Source organism: Pseudorca crassidens, chromosome 10, assembly GCF_039906515.1.
Source record: "Pseudorca crassidens isolate mPseCra1 chromosome 10, mPseCra1.hap1, whole genome shotgun sequence".
Lineage (NCBI taxonomy): Eukaryota > Metazoa > Chordata > Mammalia > Artiodactyla > Delphinidae > Pseudorca > Pseudorca crassidens.
Genome location: NC_090305.1, coordinates 17,822,816 through 17,848,218, shown reverse-complemented (window position 1 = coordinate 17,848,218; position 25,403 = coordinate 17,822,816). Strand labels below are relative to the sequence as shown.

At 37.0% G+C, this 25,403-nt stretch overlaps 1 pseudogene; it reads right to left on the bottom strand.

The window, feature by feature from the left end:
* Positions 1 to 25,403, bottom strand: part of LOC137232657 (uncharacterized) — a 976,682-nt pseudogene that overhangs the window by 176,982 nt on the left and 774,297 nt on the right.

The following is a 25,403-nucleotide window of genomic DNA, read 5'->3' as shown; positions in this document are numbered from 1 at the left end:
CTACAAATTTATTAGCTCATGAACTTGGGGAATTTTGTTACGTTAGTATTTTGTACTTCAGCTCTGTGATAGAAGTTATCATATTTGTATGTTAGACACTAGGCTTCTTTTCATTATTTCCCTTTTTCTTCTCTTTCCTCCTTCATCCTCTCCTCCATTCTTTCCTTCCATCCTTCCCCCCTTCTCATCTTCTACCTTACTACCTCTGGTCAATTATCAACTTCTCAAAATTTCCTCACCTGGTACTGAGAGTATGAACGTGCCATCAAATATATCCAGGTGCGGTTTACAGAAAAAGTGAAGAGACTAAGGCAATTCTATCATCACTGTCACATGGGGTGTGCATGTGTATGTTTTATAAGAGTCCAAGAATGAGAATAACCTTCTACTTGACAGAACACATTCAACTAATTAAAGCTGGCGGAAACGACAAAAATTTCACTGAATTCCACAAATCATATACCTTCTCAGTTTGTTTTGAGGCGTTTTTTCCCCAGCATTGGTTAAATAGCTATCATTTTTAACATTTGCATTCCTCCCACCTCCCCCCCACCCAAGGGAGGAGAGCACTGTTGTAATTATACTACATTCTTCTGAGGTTCTATAATGAGCTATTATTTTGCTAATGGAATATTCAAGTAGTCTGTAGTAATTTATCAAATAGTCCCAAGTCCCATTTTCTCAGTGTGAATCTTTTTGTTCACAGGTAAATTGATGTGTGGGGGGTTATCAAGGTTTTTTTGTAATTCAAATTATCCATTCCACCTTCTCTCTCTCTCTCTCTCTCTCTCTCTCTCTCACACACACACACACACACACACACACACACACACACAATACATGCAATCTTAGAAGAGTTTTTAGAAATGTTTAGAATTAAAATTGTACAGACTTTGTGCAAGTAGTAATTTCTGCATTTTAATTTGCTTTATATTTTTGCATTTTGATCCCTAATTTTGAAAAGGCACCTAAACTGAAGGAGGGAGGAAAAATGTAATTCAGCTTTTTTCACACTACAGTCTGTCCTTTTGTCAGCTTGAACTACTAGTAGAGCACTATTCTAAATTAGAGATCCAGAAACAGGAAACCATCTCAGCCCAAGCTCTTCCATTTTCCTCCACTTTAAAAGACATGAATTTAAACTGGTGTAGTTCTTACTGAAATGGACACCACTTTTAGACACAGGAATCTTAAAGCTATAATGGGCTGTGCATATATTGAATATATAAGAGCCCTTGAGCAGAAAATTATGCAAATAAACCCACATTAGGAGACATGTTTTAAACTATTTAAACAAACAACAAACAAATGCAAATTACTTATACAATTAACTAAGCCACTAACTGTCAGTTTCCAGTTCCTGCCATGATGGTAAAATGGCTTGCTCTGCTGGCTCAGTTTCCTCAAATCAACCTTAAAGTTTATTTTGTAATACTGTCCCTATAGGAAAACTGCTTTGAGAAGCTAACCAAAATAACAGAAGACCCTGAGGAGGCTGAAGGATGTCTGGAATTGCTGCCTGTGAAAGGGTGGGGAGTTGCATCCTCCTTAGGGGATTAGCATCCTCCCCTGGAAGTACTCCAAAGATGACCTTGAGGAGACAAAGTGGAGAAAAGCCTTTTAAAATGTGCACTTGCCTTTCTTTCACATTGTCTTTGGACAGTCATCACCTTCCCATTCACCAGAGATCTTCTACAGCAGCTCAGATCACTAACGTGGTGTCTCTGAGGTAATGCTGGGCAGCACAAAGACCCTGCCTGAGTGATGAATTGTTAAAAGAAGGTGAAGACTGACCAGCTGCCCTTGGGCATCCACTCTTCCCCATCAACATCCATTCACTGATGAATATCAGCCTAGGGAGACTGCCTCCTCCCATTGCTGTGTTACCATTAAAAATGAGACATGATAGGGCTCCCCTGGTGGCTCAGTGGTTGAGAGTCCGCCTGACGATGCAGGGGACACGGGTTCGTGCCCCGGTTCGGGAAGATCCCACATGCCGCAGAGCGGCTGGGCCCGTGAGCCATGGCCGCTGAGCCTGCGCGTCCGGAGCCTGTTGCTCCTCAACGGGAGAGGCCACGGCAGTGAGAGGCCCGCGTACCGCAAAAAAAAAAAAAAAAAAAAGAGACATGATGAAACCCCTGCAGGAGTGATAGTTAACAGCCTGGAATCCACAGAAGTTCTGTGGTGCCTGAGACTCTCTGCCCAAGGATTTAACCCCTCCTCTATTTTTAAAATTCACCAAAATTCACATAGAACCTCACCTTTGGCCATTACCCAAAACACATCTCTGGAAAATCAGGGCCATCTTTTCTATTCAGAGATCCTGGTGAAACAGAGTAGCTGACACACCAGGAAAGCATGAAATCACCAAGATAACTAGACAGCAATGCCTACAGTTACCTAAAATAGAAAGAATGAACTGAACAACAGTGTCATCTTAAGCAAAACTACTGGAACTGATTAAGAATTTAAAATAGTATGATAAATATAGTTACAGGAATATTAGAAGATATTAGCCACATAAAAGAGTAAAAATAAACCACAAAAGAAATTCCAAACAGAAATATGATGTATAAAAATTTAGGAATTTTTCTCAGAATTAAAGAAAGATGAAAGGTCTTGGATTTAGAAGGACCACTTAGTGCCAAGTAGTACGGATAATGAAAAACTTACACCTTAGAGAAAATTCTGAATACTGCTAAATAGAAAGCCAAGGAAGGGACAAATACTCCAAGTGAAAACAATTGTAAAGGATGTAATCAAATTAGAAAACAACAAATCTAGAAGATGATGGAAGAGATGTGATCATTAAAATGATGAAATATTGCAGTAACAGTTAAAGCTGGCAAAGACTGAGGGTGTGGGTGAGTGTGTGTGTGTGTGTGTGTGTGTGTGTGTGTGTGTGTCAGAAAGAGAGAGAATGGAAAAAAATCTAAATCAAATGAAGAAGTATATATACAGTAACCCAGAACTAAAGTTCAACATGATTTGATCTGATGAAGTAGGAAACCTGAGGAATGAAAGTGAATTAAGATAGTTATTTTGTCAAGGAAAATGTCCTTTTGGGAAAGTTGTTTGTTACTTTTGTTGTTAGAAGAAAAAATATAAAATTCTTATATATGAGTGTGTGTGTGTGTGTGTGTGTGTGTGTGTGTGTGTGTGTGTGTGTATACACATACAAAAGTTTAAGAATTTGTTTCAAGAAGATAAGCATGATTTGGGGTCTTTGGAGAAAGATAACTGCCATAATAATGAAATAAATAAATAAGTGTCATGTATAAATTTTAAACAGCAGAACAAACTAAAATCATTCAAATAGAAAGCACAGATGGAGAAAAACACGTGAAGTTTACACGAAAAATAAGTACCAATATAACAGTAGTTGTATTTATCCAGCATTTATAGTTATCTATAAAATTGAGTTAAACATGCTAGTTAAAAGTGGAGATTCTAATAATACACTTTTTAAAAAAAAAGAGTCAATAATATGTTGTGTAAAAGAAAAAAATATTAAGATGTATCAAGCAAATATGAAGCAAAAGAGAAATAACATAGTAATCTTATACTTGACAAATATAATTTAATGCCAAGAAGGATGTTACATACTGGTAAAAGAAACACTAGGACAAGAAGAAATATTTATCATAAGCCACGTCCATTCATTTACATATTGCATATGGCAGCATCCTCACTGCAGTGGCGTAACTGAGCAGGTGTGACACATCAAATGACCTGAAAACCCTAGAGTATTTACTATTTGGTCTTTAACGGAAATTTACCAACTCCTGATATATAAAACTGTTCTAGAAGCAGAGAAAGGAAATGGGGTAAAATAATATTTGAAGAGAACCAGAGTTACGCAAATGATAGAATTATTAGACAAGAACATTAAAAAAGCTATTATGTCTGTATTCTGTATGTTCAAGAAACTAGATGAGAGATTAAACATGTTACATAGAGATACACAACATATATTTTAAAAAAGAACTTGAACTTGTACTGATAAAGACTATAATATCTGAGAAGAAAAATTCACTGGATCGGAATCATGGCCGAATAGATATTGCAGAAGAAAAGATCAGTGAAACTGAAGACATATCAATAGAAACCACCTAATATGAAAGAAAGATACAAAAGATAAAGGCTAAAAAAATTGGACATAACACTAGTGAGCCTTGGAACAAATATATACATGATTAGAGCTGCTGAAAGACAGGAAATCAGGGATAACAGAATATTTTAAAAAATAACTGGCACAATTTGTCTGAATTTGCTGAAAACCATATATCCCCAGATCCAAGAAACTCAATAAACCTCAAGTGCAGGTGACATAAAGAAGACTTTGCCAAGTCACATTACAATCAAATTGCCTAAAATCAATAATAAAAAAATCTTTCTTTTTACGATTTCAAAAAATTTATTTATTTATTTATTTTTGGCTGCATTGGGTCTTTGCTGCTGTGCCTGGGCTATCTCTAGTTGCGGCAAGTGGGGGCTACCCTTCATTGCGGTGCACAGACTTCTCATTGCAGTGGCTTCTCTTGCTGCAAAGCATGGGCTCTAGGCACATGGGCTTCAGTATTTGTGGCATGGCGGGTTCAGTAGTTGTGGCTCATGGGCTCTAGAGTGCAGGCTCAGTAGTTGTGGTGCGCAGACTTAGTTGCTCCATGGCATGTGGGATCACCCCAGACCAGGGCTCAAACCCGCGTCCCCTGCATTGGCAGGCAGATTCTTAACCACTGTGCCACCAGGGAAGTCAAGTAATAAAAAAATCTTAAAAGCAGCCAGAGTTGGGGTAAAAAGTACATTTCATATAAAAGAACAATGATAATTATCACAGCCCATTTCGCATTGGAAGTAATGCAGACCAAAAGCCCTGAAAAAAAAACTATCAACCTAAAATTATGTATCTATTGACAGTATCTTTCAAAAACAAAGATTAAATAAAGACTTTTCAAACATACAAAACCTGAAAGCAATAAAGAGCACTGGGAATGATAACTATGTAGGTACATATAAAGATCTGTAAGAAAATTATTTAAGTATCTTTAAAAGAGAATCTTCTCTTTAAATCAAAATTAATAACAATGTGTAACAAGGTTTACAACATATGTCAAAGCAAAATGTATGATTACAATAGCTCTAAGGCCAGAAGGGAAGAAATAGAACTACATCATTTTAAGTTTCTTATAATATGCATGAATTTGTATAATATCACTTTAAGGTAGACTGTGATAAGTTAAAGATGTGTACTTTAAACCCTAATGTGAGCAGTAAAATAACATAATAAAGAGTGTTAACTAATGCTCCAACAAAAGAAATAATATAGAATCATAAAAAATACTCAATTTAAAAGAAGGCAGTAAAGAGAAAAAAAATAAAAATTCGACAAATAGAAAACAAGTAGCAGGATAATAGACTGTCAATAATCACATCAAATCTAAATGGTCTAAATCTGAGTCAAAAGGCAGGGATTGTATAATTAGATCAAAAAGCAAGATCTATTACATAAATATAAAGAAAGAAATCCATTATATAAAGAATTATGTTAAAAGCAAAAGGATGGAAAAAGATGTGCTACCTATGAAAATATAAAAATAATTGATTTATGAAAATATATTTTTTTCTTACATATGAACAAAGACTTGGCTAGAAATCGAACTCTTTCATTTAGGTTACTGCTCTGTTGTTTATGAACTGTTGACTAGGGATTAGTTTAGAGACCATATGGCTTGCTGATATGGTTTTCTTAGAGTGCAGAGTGGTAACAGAAAATGTGAATTTGCTGATGACTCTAAAAATCTGTACATTTCACATAAAAATATACATATCTGGCTTTTCTCAAAAAGTTATAACAGGTGGCAGCCCTGGAATGGCATTCTCACATAGAAATACAGAACTAGAGTTGAGTGGCGACTTCTGCCTTTGGTCCGAACCTGCAGTCTTCAACTCACCACAGTGCTTATTTGCACTACTTCATTCTCTTGCATTACCTGCCTGACATCTGAAGGCAACTGGGACTGTAAGCCCTTATGTTGCTTGACTGGTTTTTAGAATTTTGTGTTATTGAAGAAAAGTGTGAAACAATTCTGGCTTTTGTTGTTTGGTTTCTTGTGACCTTTATTTTAATGCTTTGCCTGGATGGAATTAAGGAGATTTCTTTAAAAGTTCAAACTATAGATACATGAAAAAGAAAATAAAACTATATGAACCTGTATTTAACTGTTTTTCTCCACTTGCTTGTCTGGTACATAATTTGTTCTGCATACTAAAGTATTAGTTTAGGAAGTTTGGCTTCTATTAAAATTTATTTATTACTTCCATTTCTTTATTATTTTACCAGTTAAGCATATGTTGAAGATTTTTTCTCTGACTTTCTGTCACCTTTTCTCTCATTGTTTCTGTTTCCTTATTTTTTTCTTCTGTGTTCCAAGACAAACACTCAAGTTTTTATTCATTATTAAAAGCTCAATTTTCTGTAATGCTGATACAGCTCTTTATTATTTCTAAAAGTAATTTTAATCTGCAATTAAAGTTTAGTGTTTGAATATATTAATAATAATTAGTATTTACTGAGCACTTAACTATATGCCAAACACCACTTAAACACTTGAATATATTATCTCAATGAATTTTTTCCAGAAATCCTACGAAGAATGTACTATTATTATCTCTTCTAAAGGTGAAAAAAATAAGGCTTTCAGAGATTAATTTTTTCGAGAGCAGAGAGCTGGAAAACATGGAACCAGGACATATAACTAGGCATTTTTTAATCCAAAGCCCGTGCTCTTATTCATGAGCTGCACAGTAAGCTTTATCTCTGGTTTATTTAGCCTGCCCCTCATGCAATTAATTCATTTCTTTTACATTTAATTATGTTTCTTTTAAAATTTTTAATTGTGATAAAACACAAGTAACATAAAATTTACCAACTTACTCATTTTTAAGCAGTTTAGTAGTGTTAAATTCACATTGTTGAATCTCCAAACTTCTTTTCATCTTGCGGAACTGAAACTCTGTGCCCATTAAACAACTCCCATCCCCCCTACCCCAGCCCCTGTCAACCACCATCTTGCTTTGTCTCTCCAATTCATTCTTTATCTCAGTCTGTTATTTTAATAATAATTTAACAATTTCCTTGTTGTGTAGGAAGCTTGTTTTCCCAAAAATTTTTAGAACCTAAATACAATAATTTACAAGCTTTTTTAAAATTAGGAGTATTTTCAACATATGTTCTTCTTTTCGGTGCTATAGTTTCTGTGTTTTATATAGTAGAATCACTTCATATGATACTTATTCGTTTTGAAAAGATATTCTCTTGTCCTTGAAAAGAATGGTACTAATCAATCTGTTGGTATTAATCAATTTTATCTGAGCCCAGTTAGAATCATCCTTTCAGATCTCAAGACACAGGAGGTCTTTATGTTTACAATCCCAATCAACCTTCTGGTTCTGTGTTGTCTTTAGTAAGGATCCGTTGGCCTAAGGAACAGCCCCATGGTCTTATGATCTGATTATTTTATCATAAGGGAAGAGTCTTTTCCTGTACAGCCTAAAGTTGTCTGTATTTCTTGCAGTGCAAAAAAACCCAAATGGTGAAATAAATATTCCAACATCTGGATCTAAAATGTTACCACATCCATGTTGGCCTCGGCACTGTTTCATTCCTGAGGAATACTGAGCTGAGAGATGCACTAAAGAGGGGCCAAAGGGTGGAACAATGTGTCTGAATTCTATATTGAGGAGCTTTCACGAAACAGAAAAGTGGGCATGTGCCTCTACGAGTCTGTGTAAATGGAAATCCCCCACCTTATTAACACACATGGCTTTACCATTCTGCCTCCAGGCTAAGCTTTCCTTAGTTGACTCTCCAACTTTTGCATGACACATTTTTGACCAAAATTTCTAGTTTCCACTGTTGTTGAAACTACATCTCTTTTCCTGTTTTCATGAGCATTGTAATGGAAACAGTGCAGGGGGTGAATCAGAAACAGCTGATTACCAACAATGTAGCCAGAATATCCTCTTTCATATATAAAGATGAAGCTGGTAATGGCTTTTGCCCTCCTGTGTCAGTGTGACCTAAAACCCAATGTATGCCAACAGTCTTTTATAAACCACACACGGATAAAGTACCTTTTGACTATAACTTCAGCTGGTCTCTGAAGAGCCAATTTCTGTTTACTATTACTATCTTTTCCATTTTCTTTTCCCAGAAGTATTTTGGCAGGGAAAGGTATATATATATATATATTGCACAAATCACCTACATTACATTGAGATGCTATTTGCAAGTATTTTTTTTCTCAAAAATATTCATCTTTTTCCACATCTTTAAGACCAAGTGTCATGATGTGATCACTTTAAATTATCAGATAACTTTTCACAGTCAAGGCTGAATGACTTTCAACCTTCCAAATTCTATTTCATGTCCATAATATATGCTAGTTGAATGAACAGTCTTTGTAGAAGTGACAATAGCTAAATTATAAAATCTGTTAAAAATCCATTCTACCATGGTCTAGTTCTTCATTATCTGATTTAGGAAGGGAAGAACAAGTCAGAATAGGAAAGGTCAGAGTGTGAAATTTAGGCAAAAACTGTGAGCTAAAGCTTGAAATTAAAATTTCAACTAGAGCTCAGTTTAAGAAAACAAACCAAAACAATCTGAACCGAGAATGGGATTTTGTGTGTGCATGCATGTGTATGTGTGTGTGTGTGTGCTCACTATGGTACAAGAACATTCTATGAATTAACTCATTGGCCACGACTGCAGTGTTTCTTATGGAAAGAATGGGTAGCTTGTGAGTATGATCTCATCCATCCTCAAAGAGCAGGAAGTTGTTTATGTAAAGAGGCTATTAACAATAATAATTCCGAAGAAAGGAAGTGTTCCCCAATGTTTAGAGTCAGCAGCTTAGATTCTATTTCTGGATGTATCCATTTTTTAGGAGGTTTTAGACAGGTCATAGTTTCTTAGGACTACTGTTTCTATATCTGTTTGGTTGGTATACTAATAGTTTCCATTTTATTACTGCATGGCAATTTTGTGAGTTTAAATAACTTTAGGTAAAGTAACATGCAAAAATGCTTTAAAGTCATTGGAGAACCTCCAGGACAAAGTAGGAAGTATTTACTTCCCTGTAGAAAATGTAATATTTTCTCATAGCAAGTGCTGTGTGGTCTTTCTTTTTTGTCTTTTTAATGGAAAGGCTCAGCATTGCCAAGTATATTCTGTAAGCTTTCTTTCCAGAATTGCCACTTAGCGGCTTCTTACCAGAGCTATCGGGAGTTTCACATGACTTCATTATTAGATATGTTTATAACTAATACATTTTCTTATTTTTTAAAGGGGAAAAAATCACAATGAATTTAGGAGTCACTAGGAATTTGGGGACCATTTCTGGAGCAACAGTTGTTCTTCGTATTGAAAATGGACTCATGAGAACAAGTCCACTCCTCATGAGATGCCCTAGGCAGGTGAGTGTGTAGAAGCTGGTGAAACGTTATCTGCTTGGGACCAAAGAGGAAGCATAGGTGTTTGAGATTTAGCTTTAGGGAAAATAACTAAGCAATGAGGGGGGTGGGGTGTAAGAATCTAGAAGCCAAGTATGTACATTCATCACTGTCAGTTAATAAGAACTTAAACTTGCAACACACTTTATTGGTTAAAATAGTGCACTGTGCGTGTTGTTTCATGAAAACTGTGAAGTAGAGCGATGCATTGTTTCAGGTTGAAAAGACTAAAATTTAGAGTTATTAATTAATTTATCCAAATTTGCATACCTAAAGAGCTAGTACTTTAAACCCAACATTTTGACTCTTCACCTAGGGATTGATGTTACACCCTTAATTCTCACCTAGGGAGGGAGGGGGAGCTCCTACACATTTCACGCTCCCTACTTGCCTATCTGCCGACTTTGCTGTGCAATGTTCTACCAGTTGAGAATCACTGACACAGCAAGCCACCAGGATGAGTGGGTTTCCCTTCTATGTGTTAGGACAGAAAATAACTTGCCAACCACAGAATATGGCTTTTTGTGAGTGTTTTTTTCTTTTCTTTTTATGTAAATGATGATACTATTCCATGAACATGAAATGCTTATCTTCATTTTCCCAAGCCAGGATTTTTTAATATACTCAGATCCTTGTGACGATGTTTATCCCTGCTCAGAGTTGAAATCTGGCTGCTGTTTTTATGCTCTGATAATAGCTCTAGCCATCCTCCATGGCCTCTATCTAAAACTAACATTCCCCAGGCTTAATTCCCTTCACTGCTGGTGCCCTCGTTTTTCACTAATGTACATTTTAACTGAAAACACATGACATTGGAGAGATTAAAACCTCTCTCACATATAACCAAAGAAACATTTTCTAACTTGACTTTCCTCTGGACTGTTTTCCAATGAGATTTTCATGTGGTCGCAGTTGCTGAGATTCACAATGCCATCTCTGTTTTGGCATCAACTTGGAGAAAGAAAGAAAACGGGCTTCTTTTCTCAAGAAATCTCAGATCAGTCCTCAGAGAAAGGAATGGGGAACCGTTTCAAGAGAGACATACCTTAATTTTGTTGCAAATCCTTTTCTGCCTTCCAGCCTTCAATATCAATATGTCACACTAAATTATTTCATTAAGTATTTCATCTCCTCTGTAACCTGCTTTTCTTTGAGGACAAACTGTGGATCGGCTGTGTACATGTCTGCAATATTTGGACTCAAAGGACACCTGCTGACTCTTTACCAGAAAGTTATGTGCATTCTTTTCCTCTCCTCTTCATAAATATATATTGCAATTGCCACTGTTATTAAAAAAATTATCCTTTGGTCCTTAGCGATCTACTGTGCCCTACTCTCCCTTCATTCTTAAGCTGACCTTGCTCCTTGAGAAAGACAAGAAGACAACCTTAAGTGACAATGAGACAAATTTCATTTTGTTGGGAACTGCCTTTTCAATTATTTCTCTCTTCGTGATTTCTCCTTGCTGACCTGGTCCAAGCTGTTACTTTGACAGGGGTCCCTCACCTCTAAATTAAAATATGCAAATTGTTATGCTTCCTGCACTAGGACCAGTACAGTCTATGCACTGTAATTGCAAAAGATTGTTCAGTTCCATTTTACACCACAAGAATATAGTTACCTGCTTCTGCCATTTCCTATTATGAGAAAAATAATACCCTGCAGACTGATACATTATAAGCAATACATTTATGCATCAGTATATTTCTGTTTTAAAAATGAAAGATTATTACTTTTTGTGACCCACATTCTGCCACAAGGACAATATGTCCAAATATATCCAAATACTTTCAAGGACTTGGTGGATATATTTTAAATGTTTCAATACTGAGAACTAGTCCCCCTTAACTTGAAACATAACTACATTTTTATGTACTTAAAATTTTTAATAGACTTGAAATACACAACAGTTACTATCAATGCATTTTTTTAATATTCTTCCTTTAGTAAATCCTTGGAATTGGGATGCTTCCCTAGTCATCTGATCCATTAGTACTGTTCCAGGCTGATAGACAAATCATTTTCAAGGCCATTCTACATACTGTTTGCCTATATGTGCACATACAGTATTTTCCCATTATTTTAAAAAGTTCTGTTTCTCAGATAATAATATAAAATTAACTTATAAGTACACACTGTGATGACTAATGATATTTAGAAATGCTCAAGGCTTATTTCTGTGATGCTATCATATCTACCATGGTTCTCAGAAATTCCTAAGTGATCATGAATTGACCTGTGCATCATGAATTTTCCAAAGTTGTCTCAGGAGATCTGGGGTGGAAGCCTATTTGGAAACTACCATATGGGAATCATTTATCTGTAGGTGAAATAGCAATAATAAATAAAAGTACTGGAAAATCAATAGGTTATTCGTTGCTTTGGGATATACAGTTGGCTCTTGAACAATGGCTCTTTTACAAACTGAAATAAAAATATGGAAGAAAACTTTCCCTGATATCGCTGAGATCATTGAACAATATCAGTTCTGTAATTGTAAGTCACTGATTCTGGGCCCTCCTGTCTAACCTTTCTTGCTTATTAGGTGAATATAAAAAAAGAAGAAATTTGTCACTACAAAATATCCTTTTAACTCTATATATCTGAGATTACTAAACAGACTCTTTAAAAGAAAGCAATTATTTTCTCTTCACTTTTTCTTTTCTTTTGATTCACTGTCTTTGAATTTCTCTCTTTAACACCAATCTTAATCCTACATTTCATCATTAGAAACTAATAGGGTTCTGGTGATGTCATCAAGATGGCAATATAGGTTGTTCCTGACTTCAGTTTCCTTCACAAGAAGACCCACTAACAACTATTCATAGGCAAGACACCATTGCATAAATTCTAGAACACAGGGATGACGCTGAAGCATCCTCCTGGATAACAGGGACCAAGAAGGACTGAATTTGAAGGGTAAAGGAGTGGCTACACTCTGACTGCATCTCCCCTCCCCCAGGTTGGCATAGCATCATACTGAGAGGGAACCCCTGGGCCCACAGTTTCCCCAGTGGGAAAAACAGAAGCCAAGGTGGACCTCCAGCTCCCCCAGCATTGTGTGTCACTCCCTGGGAAGCCCATTAAGAAGGTCTCATATCACAGGATTACAGGGGGATCGTATGGGGCTTGACTTCTCAAGGTCAGGTTGTGATGGAGAAGAGGGGCAGGGCTTATAGCAACCAGCACTCAGATCTTGGCAGACTGAGTTCTTACTCACAGAAGCACCCAAGTAGAAGTCCCAACCAGCAGTTTGCCCACCTGCACAGCCAAGATGGTAGCCCCACCTGGCCAGGGAACTTGGTATGTGGTACTGCCTAATTTGGGATCCCAAATGGCGTGTCTTGTTGGTCTTGGAGCCTGTTCTGACACCCCTCCAGCCTTGGGCAGGTACATTATTCCATAGGCCTGTCTACTGCCAAGTGTAATCCCCAACCCTGTAGGATGAGGAAGCCTTGCTGGAGCACCTGGGAAGCTGTGTAGCCCAGGAGCACTTAAGAAAAGAGCCCAGTCAGCAGTGCTGGCCATCTGTAGAGCCAGAATGGTGGCTCCTCTGGTCAGGTAACTCAGCATGCAGTTCTGCCTGATTTGAGATCTGAAACAATAAGTGGTCTTGCTGTCTGTTCTGCCATGTCACCCAGGCAGGAAAGCGAATTTATAGCCCTGTCCACTGTTCAGTGCAGCCTTCAACCGTAATCAACCAGGAAACCTGGAAAGAGCACCTGAGAAGCATGGCCCTGCAACACCTGAGCAGAAAGTGTAGCCAGTGGCTCTGTCCTTCTGCAGAGTCATGTTGGCAGCCCCATTTGGCCATGAAGTTTGCTATGTAGTTCTGCCTGAGTTGGGACCCGCCCTGCCCATCCCCACAAAAAAACGAGCGTTACCAGCATTGGAGCCTGTTCTGCTTCCCTCCCCCTCCCCCATCAGGGAAATTAATTCATAGCCCCACCCACTGCTGAGGGTATCACTTTGCCCCACCCAATCAGGAAGCCTGGCTGGAACACCTGGGAAGCTGTGTGGCCCAGTAGCATTGAAACAGAGAGCTTGGCCAATGGCTCTGCCCTTCTGTGGGGCCAAACCACCAATCTGGCTAGGGAGCTTTGTGCAGAGTTCTGCCTGATTGGGACCTCAACCAATCAGCCTTGCCAGCCTTGAAGACTGTTCTGCTGCCCTGCCCAGGCAGGGAAGCTAATTCACAGCCCTGCCTACTACTGAGTGACACCCCAGCCCCACCTGACCAGGAAACCTGGCCAGAGCACCTGGACAGAGCCTAGCAGCATTTGAGCAGAGCGCCTGGCCAGCAGCTCTGCTGTATATAGCGCCAAGTTAGTAGCCCTGTCTGGCCAGGGAGCTTGGTGTGCAGCCCTGTCTGATTTAGCCCCAAATAATAAGCCTTGCCAGTCTTGGAGCCTGTTCTGTGGCCCAACCCAGACAAGGAAGCTAATTTGTAGCCCTGAATACAGCATTAAAGATCAACCCAACAAGAAAAATTAACCAGAGCATCCAGAAAGCTATGTAGCCCATCCTACAGCCCTGTTTACAGTGGCAGGTGAGCCAAGAGTCCAGCCAGTGACTCTGCTTGTCTGCAGAACAAAGCCAGTTGGCCCATCTGGTCAGGGAACTCAGTGCACATATCTACCTGCTTTGGGTCCCCAAACAACTAGCCATGCCAGCCTTGGGGCCCATTCTGCTGCTCCAACCAGGCACTGAAACTAATTCATAGCACTGCTTACTGCTGAGTTTAGAACCCGGTCCCCCTAATTCACCCCACCCCCTGACTAGGAAGCCTGGTGAGAATCCAGGCAACTGCCGAGCCCATCCCACAGCCATGTTTGGGCAGGGAACCAAGCCAACAGTCCTATTCAAGTGTTCCCAGCAAGCAGCACCACCACTCCTGATTTCAGAGCTTGGGCAGTGGCCTTGCCCCAAAATAGACCCCAGTAGTAAGCCCCACCTTCCAAGGACTCTATCAGCTGACCTGTCCAGAATCCTAAGCTAAGCTGACTGGTGAAGAACTGTCTCTGCCAAAGAAAACCTATAAAGTCTAGAAGAGGAAACCACTTACACAAATATGCAGATAGTGACGTAAGGAATGAAGGAATATAAAAAAAGGTAAACGTGATACCACCAAAGGAAACTAATAAAGTTCCAACAACTGACCCTAGAGAAACAGAAAGTTATGAACTGTCTGGAAAAGAAATCAGAATAATCTTCTTAACTACAAGATTACACAAATAGACAATTAAATGAAATTAAAAAAACAATGCATGAACAAAATGGGAAATTCAACAAAGAAATAGAAACCATCAAAACCACAAAAAACAAAAAAAACCTGGAAATTCTAGAGCTGATGAATACAATCATTGAACTGAAAAATTCTATAGACAGCTTCAACAGCAGACTTGACCAACTGGAAGAGAGAATCAGTGAACTACAAGGTAGGTCAAAGGGGCAAAAATTATTTTTAAAAAATGAAAGAGTGAAGAAAGCATAAGGGACTTATGAGATATCATAAAAGGAAACAATATATGTATTATAGGAATCCCAGAAGAAGAAAAGAGAAGGAACAGAAAATATATTTAAAGCAATAATGGCTGATAACTTCCCAAACCTGGGTAGAGAAATGGACATCCAGATTTATGCGGCCTAAAGGATACCAAATATGTTAAACCCCAAAAGGGCTACACTGAGACACATTATAATTAAATTGTCAAAAGACAAAGAGAATTTTGAAAGTAGTGACAGAAAAGCAACTCATCAAATAACAAGAATACTATACTTGGCAAAGATGTTCTTCAATTGAAAGAGAGATAAAGACTTTCCAGAACAAATAAAAGCTGAGGGAGTTCCTTGGCAATAAACCTGCTTTACAAGAAATGCTAAAGGAAGTTCTTCATGCAGAAATAAAAGTATGCTAATTAACACCAAAAAAGCACACATATAGGTATAAAATTCCCTGATAAAAATAAATACATAGTCAAAGTCAGATTCTGTAATATTGTAATGGTGGTCTGTAATTCACTTAAAACTCTGATGTAAAGGTTAAAAAAGCAAAAATATTAAAAATAAATCATAACTATAATAATTTGGTTTTGGATATACAATATTAAAAAAATTAAGTTGTAACATTCATAACCTAAAATGTGAGTGGTGCAGAGCTAATAGTGTAAAGTTTAGGAATGCTATCAAAGTTAAATTGTTATCAGCTTAAAATAAGGTGTTATAAATAAAATATATTTTATGTAAGCTTCATTATAACCACAAGGAAATACATGTAGTTACACAAAAGATTATGATGGAAGAGTCAAAGAATATTGCTACAAAATACCATCATATCACAAAGAGGACAACAAGACTAAAAGGAACATTGGAAATATAAAATATTCAGAAAACAATTAACAAAATGGCAATAGTAAGTCTTTACATACCAAAAATTACTCTAAATGTAAATGGATTAAATTCTCTAATCAAAAGTCATAGTTGGCTGAATGGATAGAAAAACAACATCCAATGATCTGCTGCCTACAATGCATACTTAGCTTTAAAGACACACACAGACTGAGAGTAAAGGGATGGAAAATGGTACTTCAAGCAAATGTTAACCAAAAGAAAGCAGGAGTAACTAAATCTATATCAGACAAAATAGATTTTAAGCTAAAAATGGTCAAAAGATACAAAGAGGGTGAGTATATAATGATAAGGTGGTCAGTTCATCAAAAAGATATAAACAATTATAATATTTGTGCATCCAGCAGTGGAATACCTAAGTATCTAAAGCAAATACTAACAAAACTAAAAGGAGAAATAAACAGCAGTATAATAATGCTTGGGTACTTTAATATCCTTACACTCTTAACATTGGATAAATCATCCAGAAAGAGAATAAGGAAACAGTGGATTTGAACAATACTGTAAACCAAATGGACCCAACAGATAAATAATGAACACTTCATCCAGCAACAGCAGAATACACATACTCCTCAAATGCACATGAAACATTCTCCAGGATAGATCATATGTTAGGCTGCAACACAAGTCTTAGCAAATTTAAGAATATGGACATCATACCAAGTATCTTTTCTACCACAACTGTATGAAACTAGAAATCAATAATAGGAGGAAAACTGGAAAACTCACAAATATATGGAAATTAAGCATCACACTCCTGAACAATGAGTGGATCAAAGCAGAAGATAGCAGGGAAATGAAAAATATTTTGAGACAAATGAAAATGGAAATACAAAATTAGATATTCACATGTAAGGAATGAAACTACACCTCTATCTTATACCACTCACAAAAATTAACTCAGAATGGCTTAAAGCCTTAAATGTAAGACTTGAAACCATAAAACTCCTAGGAGAAAGCATAGGGAAAAAGCTTTTTGACATGGGTCTTGGCATGATTTTTTGGATATGACACCTGAAGCATAAGCAACAATTTTTTTTTTTTTTTTTTTAATGAGACTGAGTCACATCAAAAGGCTTCTGCACAGTAAAAGAAAACATCAGCAAATGAAAAGGCAACCTACAGGATGGGAGAAAATATTTGTGCAAACCACACATCTGATAAGGGGCTAATAAACAAAATATATACAGAACTCATATAGCTCAGTAACAAAAAAATAGTAAGAAAAATGGGCAAAATCCTGAACAGACATTTTTCTGAAGAAAAATATTCAAATGGTCAACAGGTACATGAAAATGTTCTCAGCATCACTAATTATAATACCTGTATTATTTAACCAACAGGCAAAGCTGGCATAATTAAGAGACCTCAAATTGTAAGGGTTTTTACAATATTGCAGTTTGTTTCTCTCTGACATGCTGGCTGGAGGTGAGTGGTTTCATATTAGAATATCTCCCACACAGTGAAAAAGAGAAACAGAAAGTATCCATACCTTTAAGGAGGCATCCTGTCTCTTGATTCTGGCCAGAATCCAGTCACGTGGCACTCCAAGCTGTAAGAGAAGACAGAAAACACAGTTCCAATCTGGGTGGCAATGCATTCAGGTGAAACTAAGAAACTTGATTATTAAGTAAAGGAAAAGGAAATTGATAGACAACTAAGCTTCTGCCACTTAGTATTCAAGGATTATTTTTGAATAAGTAAATATCATTTATGCAACATATGTTTAAAATCCAGAACTGTAATACTGGATGAATTTCCAATCGAATCAGGGAAGTTTTGTCTAAGATTGTATTACAGAGTTTTAATAAATATTTGCTTTAAGAATTATTAAGAGGAGAATGTCAATCACAAGTGTTCTTTTTCCCATTAGCAACATATATTTTCTTCTTTCTGCAGTCTAATATGTTGCTGTAAAATATTTCTGTAGTTAAGGAGGAAACAAAACAGGCACATGGAAGTTTATTTGAAATTAGCAAGGGAACTCCATATACATACCTATGCTGAGACATATAGTGAGAAAAAGAAACCAATATTCTTTTACCCATTATTACCCATGCAGAGTCCCCCTTTTCTCCTTTTATCTTTCCAGGCCAAATGCCTTCTTCTCACTGAGACCACTTGACTGACACATGTGTATTTTCCTGGCAGTTTCACTAGAATGTCAACCCCAGGCCCTATACTGCATCTCTGTCTATATTTCATAACACCTAGCAAGACTGTGGTTGCTTAATGAATTCAGAGCAACAGTACTAATAATTAAATAACATGCACAATCCAATTTAAGAAGAGTAGCAGTAAGTGGTTATTTTTTCCTCCACCAAACGTTGTTTAAATTAGCTATGTGCGTTTCCTAGTTTGTTAGCCAGGCTGAACTGAAATTCAGTTCACTGTATCTTCGTCATGACCTACACATTATGCATCACTCTGCCAAGGGCTTTTAAATGTGCTTATTTATATGCGGCCTTTGGGCTTCCCAACACTATTATAAAAGCAAGCTGACCTAGAGATGTTCATGTTTTCTCTAAGGGACTGAAATGTCTGCCTCATATAGGCTCTATTAAGGGCAACGATTTATTTAAGTTCTGAAGGGAAGAGCTAACAAAATTGCATATAAGATATGGATATCAAAATTCACACAAAGAGAATCCTAGAAAATAATAAAGACAGGTAATATAAAAGTTGAGCAAATTTTAACCTAAAAATACCCTATGTTTATGTCTAATGCTACATAAGGTTAAATCAGATGCCGTTTGTGTGTTTTAGCAATATTAGTAGTTTCATTTTCTCTATTCACATGCTGAATCCACCCTTTGAAGTAATTAGCATAATCACTAACATTATAAGATCATTTCCCTCACTCCAAATAAATGACCATCAAATTCGTGCCTACTCTCTATATTCAGAAATGCTTTAATAGTTCATTACTACCCAAATGACTATGGGGAAATGCTGTGTATAAGATGAAAGTAATAATGATTCATACCCCACAACGAAGATGAAACTCTTCCACATAAGAATTAATTCACTGTAAAATATCTGAGATCAGGAAGATAATTGAAAGTACTAAAAATAAAATCGAATGCAATAGGTAATCTAAAGGTCACGAGACGTCACTAAACAATTAGAAGATTTTTTAATTTTGATAGGATTTATAAATATTACTACAGGTTATATTCTGAATATAGATTGCTTCTAAATTGAGTTTCCTGGTATCTAAATGTATATCTAATGAAAATATTTTATACTCTATAATCTTTCGCCTATCATTCATATTACATTGATTAAAAAAACTAAATGTCATGAGACTTACCACAAACAGAAGATTTTTTAATATTGGTAAGGTTAAGTTTTATCAATATAACTATAGCTTCTGTTCTGAATCCAGAACAACTTTTAAATGGTGCTTTATCTATCTAAACGTACATCTAATGAAAATATTTTTATACATTACATGTTTCACATTTCTTATCACACTTAATCTAAAAGGAATCTGAAACACTTAATAGTACCCATTTAATTTTCCAACAATATTATCTCCTGTTGGTAATAGGTTTTATTGATTTTCAAATATGAACCTGTATTATCTGAAACAAATGAGGACAAATAAGGAAGATATTCTTCCTAAATTTAAAGATAGAGCAAATTTGCTATCGATTTACATGGCATCACACAATGTATTAGTGATACTGGTTAATAAGAGAATTTATATTTCTCAATACTGAACTTAGAGCCCAGGTCTAAGCAAAACTGTGAAGAAAAGTGTTTACTTGTAGCCTATTTCCTCTTTTGTATGTATCCCTGTTTTCTCAAATACCTTCTGAGTCCATGACGGTCCCTAGCATTACTGTACCCAGGACTAATGCACATTGGCATGCATCCCTTACACTGTAAGCCTATTATGGTTGGCATCCATATGATAGATCAGTGCCTACCCCAGACAGGTGATGAAATATTTTGAAAATGACCCATGGTTCATGCTCTCTAAGCCACATCCTTCCTTTCATGTGAAGCTCTACTAACAGCACACAATGCCAGAGTTATCATTTCCTCTCTTCAGTATCTGCTCCACTTTAAAAATCTTACGTTCCCTGAGAATCTTATAAAAGATCAGGGTCCTGTTCACTTTGGCCAATGTAAATTTCTGAGGTAAATATTTAGCCTACCTTTGATGTCTGTAGTGTTGTCCATTAGGGGCTATTGTTCACCCTAAGTATCAAGTTATGCATTGAACAACTCCAGGTGTTGCCATGCACCTTCAAGTCATTCTAGATGTGTAAGGTTATTGTGGCAGTTTTCTCAGCAGATGGCTTTGAAGGGTTTTGAAAAATGGAGGCTTTTCCCTAATTTGCAGAAACAGTCAACAAATATAATTAATTTCTAATTTCCAAAATGGTCAAAAATATATCAAAAGGTGCTCAACATCATTTGTCACTAAAGACAAACAGGTTCAAAATATGATAACTACTAAAAATCTACAAAAATGGCTAAAGCTAAAAGAACTGAGAGCAAATTAGACTCACACACTGATGGCAGGAGGACAGCTCGATGCAATTACTTTTGAAAACTGCTTGGTCATATCTAATGAATCTGGACACACAGACATCCAATAAGGCCAGTTGTGGGTATGCCCAACAGAAAGGCACATATATGGACTCAGACATATAAAAAATTTCATATCATACTATCTGTAAAAGCTAAAAACTGGGAGTAAAAACAATATCCATCGATAACAGAATGGATAAAGACCAACTGTGATAATGGATAATGGAATACTATATAACAAGGTAAAAGGACAAATATTGCTAAATGCAGAAAAGATGGATAAATGTTGAGTGAAAGAACAATCATAAAGGTTTAATACCATATTATTCAACTTATATGAAGTTACAGAACAGACAAAATTAATCCATGATTACCTCTGGAGATAAATGACTGAAGGAGGCTCTAGATCTGAGTGGTAGTTACATAGGGGTGCTCATTTTGTAGAAGTTGACTGGCTGCCTACTCTGATCCCTCATAAGGCAGCACTGGAATGCCATAGTAAACAAACAAACAAACAAAACCCATGCAATTCTGTCCACATCAGAAACAGTGATTCATCGCTCAGGGATTAACTCACATTACCCAGGCACATAAGAGTTAGGTGGTTAAAAAAAAAACCTACTGAAAGATATACATTCTTTCCAAAATGTTAGTGGCAAAATAATAATAATAATACAACATCTTTTTAAAATTAAAAACATTTTAATTAAAACAAACAAAAAAAGAGGTGGGAAAACAAACTGTCACTTCATCAGTTTAAATTAGTAAATATAGCTGTTACAATAGGATGGACATATTTACTCCATGAAAACAAACGCCCTTGGAAAGCAATATTATGCAAACACAAGAACAATAAATATGGACTAATAAATGTCCTTTTACTGCACAATGCACAGAACCTTGACCATGCTAAGTATGAAGGGCAAATATAATTCAAGAGGCATTTAGTTATATTCAATGACACTGGTTAAAGTTTGCTGCTCAAACACCCAAATACTTCATCAATCTCATCTCCCAGCTCTCATATGGCTGCAGATATAATTCTGACACATAAAGCAGCTCTCATGGAAGAATTTCAAGCCACTTAGGGATAGTGTGACCCTCAGAGAAAGTTATTAGTGGTAATCTAAGGTTTATAGACGTTAAAACTTAATCCAAGTCATGCCTGCTTTGAGGTTAAAGATAAAATCAGAAGAGGAATTAGGATACAGGGCTTCAATCCAGAGATGTAAGCACTCATTCACTCAAGAGCTATTTATTGTGAAATAGCTATTTTGGGCCAATCATAGCCTTATGTGCTAGAGATAAAGTGGTCTTCAGACAAGTCTTTGCCCTCAAAGTGATTACATTCCACAAAGAAGACAGACAAACCGTATGTACCTACAGGCAGACCTCGTTTTATCATGCTTCACTTTATTGCACTTCGCAGATACCGCTTTTTTGACAAATTGAATGTTCGTGACAACCCTGCCTCAACAAGTCTATCGGTGCCATTTTTCCAACAGCGTTTGCTCACTTCATGTCTCTGTGTCACATTTTGGTAATTCGCAATATTTCACACTTTTTTGTTATTATTATATTTGCTATGGTGATCTGTGATCAGTGACCTTTGATGTTGCTACTACTGCTGGCTGAAGGCTTAGATGATAGTTAGCATTTTTTAGCAATAAAGTATTTTTTAATTAAGGTATGCACATTTTTTTAGACATAATGCTATTGCACACTTAAGACTACAGTATAGTAACATAACTTTTATACACACTGGGAAACCAAAATATTCATGTGACTGGCTTTATTGCGATATTCACTTTATTGCGGTGGTCTGGAACTGAACATGCAACATCTCCGAGGTCTGTCTATAGATAAACAAGTAAGAATATTTCCTTTAATGGACATGCTCTGAAGAAAACACAAATCGAGATTAGAGATAAAGGCTGGCTGGGATGAGGCACTGGTTTCAAAAAAGTCTTCAGGGACTGCCTCTCCACGGAGGTCATATGTGCACACGCAACGGAAAGATCAAATAGAGGGGGTCTAATGAAAGCTGAGAGAAGAGTCATCCAGGAGAGGAGACCCTGAGGGCAAGAACAAGGTTGGCACATTCAAGGGCCAACAAGGGGCTCAGTATGGCTAGAGTACAGTGCAAAGAAACGGTAGTAAATGAGATGGAAAAGGAAGATGGAAACCAGAACATGTTGGGCCTTCAAAACCATGATGAGTGGCTTGGGTTTTATTTTAACGAAAATGAGAACACATTTGTAGGGCTTTAAGCAAAACAAACACAATGCCTACACTTTGAAAAGACTACTCTGGCACATTGTGTGGAAGCCTTCTTCCATATTTAGACAATTTGGAAATGAAATACCTTTTAAGCACTGACAGACTTACTTTCCAATGGACAAAACATTCTCTAAAATGTTTTATAGTAACACCCAGCTCAGTGCCCTCTCCTTTACATTTTTCAGGCTGTTGATTTCTAGGAATTTTATGGTTGACAGTACTACCATCACATTCATAGAAATCTAAGGAAGATCAGAAATAAAGGACAGTCTTATCTCAAGGTTGTCTAAAGAGAAAATTATAAAGTAATAACATATGACTTAGTATTGTCAATATACAATATAAAAAATTCCTTAGGTTGCCAGAATTTGTAACCACGTTTATGCTTTGCCTCCCTCAAAGCTCTGCATACCTCTAGCTGAGGGAGCGAAGGAACTACTTGGGTATGATTTCTAGGTTTGGTGAAGATAACCATCTCTAGTCCTCCCCAAACTCAGAGATGGTTTTCTCTGTTAACCCCGATCCCTGCAAATCAAAAGCACTGACTAGGTTGTCAGCTCACTAATTACAGGTTTCGTATTTCCTCTCAATTCATTTGAAAATATGAAATGTGGCTTATCATCTTCGTGAGACATGAAGTCAAAAGTTGCTTAGTTTCCCCTGTAAAACAAATGTTAGAAGCATGTCAGAACACTATCTCCCAGTTGGCTATCTCTTGAGGTCACCCTCAGGTGAAACACCAGGGACTAGGAAATGGGTCAGGGATGCATCCAATTTCATTAACATCTGAAAGCTTTCAACCGATAGAACAGCCAGTGCTCCTCTCATTGCAAAACAGATCCCTCCCAAGAAAGTTATTAGTCAAAAGGGCAAACTAGAGTCCCAGTGGTGATAATTCTCGTGCCATGAGTACTAGGTTAAGTGAGGGAAATAATAGATGGTCTGTTCATTGGGGAATTGATTTCAGCCCTTCTCAAGAAGCAGATGGAAATTTTAACCCACTCACATCTGATCTCAGTTTGGAGCCATCTTTCTTTTCCTCCAAAGAGCAGAGACTGAATTTTAAGTTAGTTAAATCATTTCCCAGCTATCCTATTGTAACCTGATAAGGTACGGGGTCCCTGGAGAAAGAGAACCAGGAATGGCTTTCTTGACAGAAGAGAAGCCATTTTTGGCCTAAGTCATTCTGTGATCTAAGCCTGGCCACAATGGTTGCCCTTAAACAGGTCTTGGTAATTAATGATCTTAAGGGAACAAAAGAGTGCAGAACATTGCCTGTTATCAGGCAAGAGAAGTAACGATAGCAAAGGTAATGTATCAGTTGTAAAGACTCCCAGTTCTGTTTCAATAGTGAAGATTAGCCTGAAGTGCTCAACCTCCAGATCTACAGGAACCTAAGTGGTGATGATGGTGACCTTTTCTGACCCTTGTAACTTCAATCAACTAAAGCTTGGACTCTATCAACCACTCAAGCCGCTTCATGAATATGCATGTACCTTTAGGTTAAAACTTCCCCAATTTTCCTGTTCGGGGGGACACTGTTTTGGGAAAGATCTTCAATGTTCTTATTTGCTGCAAGTAGTAATAAATTCTTCCTTCTGATCTTTGGCGTGTTTGTGTTTTGGTTTGCCAGCCAAGAGGCGAACCCAGTTTTCGGGTAACACTATCGGTGTACACCAAGAACTTGAAAATTGTATGATGAATCCCTGCTCTGACCTTCTGCCCCAATATAGTTGACTACCTAAGTTATTTATCTTCCAAGCCCAAATAATCAGGTTATAGCATATAAGCCTATGCTGGGAAGGCTGGGGAACTCTTGGTAAAGGTACAGGATTGAGCCTCTTTTGATTTTATATATGTGTATATACACACGCATACACAACTGTCCTGGGTAATCTTTGCTTCCTTTCCCAGATTCACTCTGGTTTCTCATTGAATTCAGCTGATGGAAGGCTCTGGTAGAACAGAGGCAGGAGCAGAATGAGGTCAGGGTATATATGTCCCAAGTTCTTCCCGGGCTCAGCTACCGGATGGCAGGGGCTGTATTTCTCCACAGAAGGCCACAGTTCCATCTGGTTGCCCTCTCGGACACCTTCCAGTCTCCCTAGTTCTCTTAACCTTCAAATACCTCCATGAAAAGTCCCTACATTAATTTCTTCTTGTTTGAGCGCACCATCTCTTTCCTGCCTTGCCATACCAGGCTTTACTTACAAAATTCGATTTCAAAAATATTATACGGGGATTAAATTTTCTATGGTATATATTATCAATATTATTTTACTATAGAAGATCAAGGATACAATATAATCAATCTAATATATTTCATTGGAATTAATTGCAAAAAACAGTTTTATATGATTCTGAAAATAGTGAACTGGTGAAAATTTGTTTTAGCAAGCATTACCCAATAAACTAAGGGTAAACTTTTAAAGTAAACAGAAGATGAGAGCTAACATTTATTTTAAGTCCTCTGTGTACTAGAGAACTTATATATACTGTACCCTTTAATCATTATAACAACTATATGAATTAGAGTTAGTAAAATCAGAGAAACTATTAAAAAGCTCATATCATCCTGAGGTATTTCCCCCTTATTCATGCTGTTGCCATTCAAACGGGTTAATACATACTTTCTATTTTCATTATTTGCTATC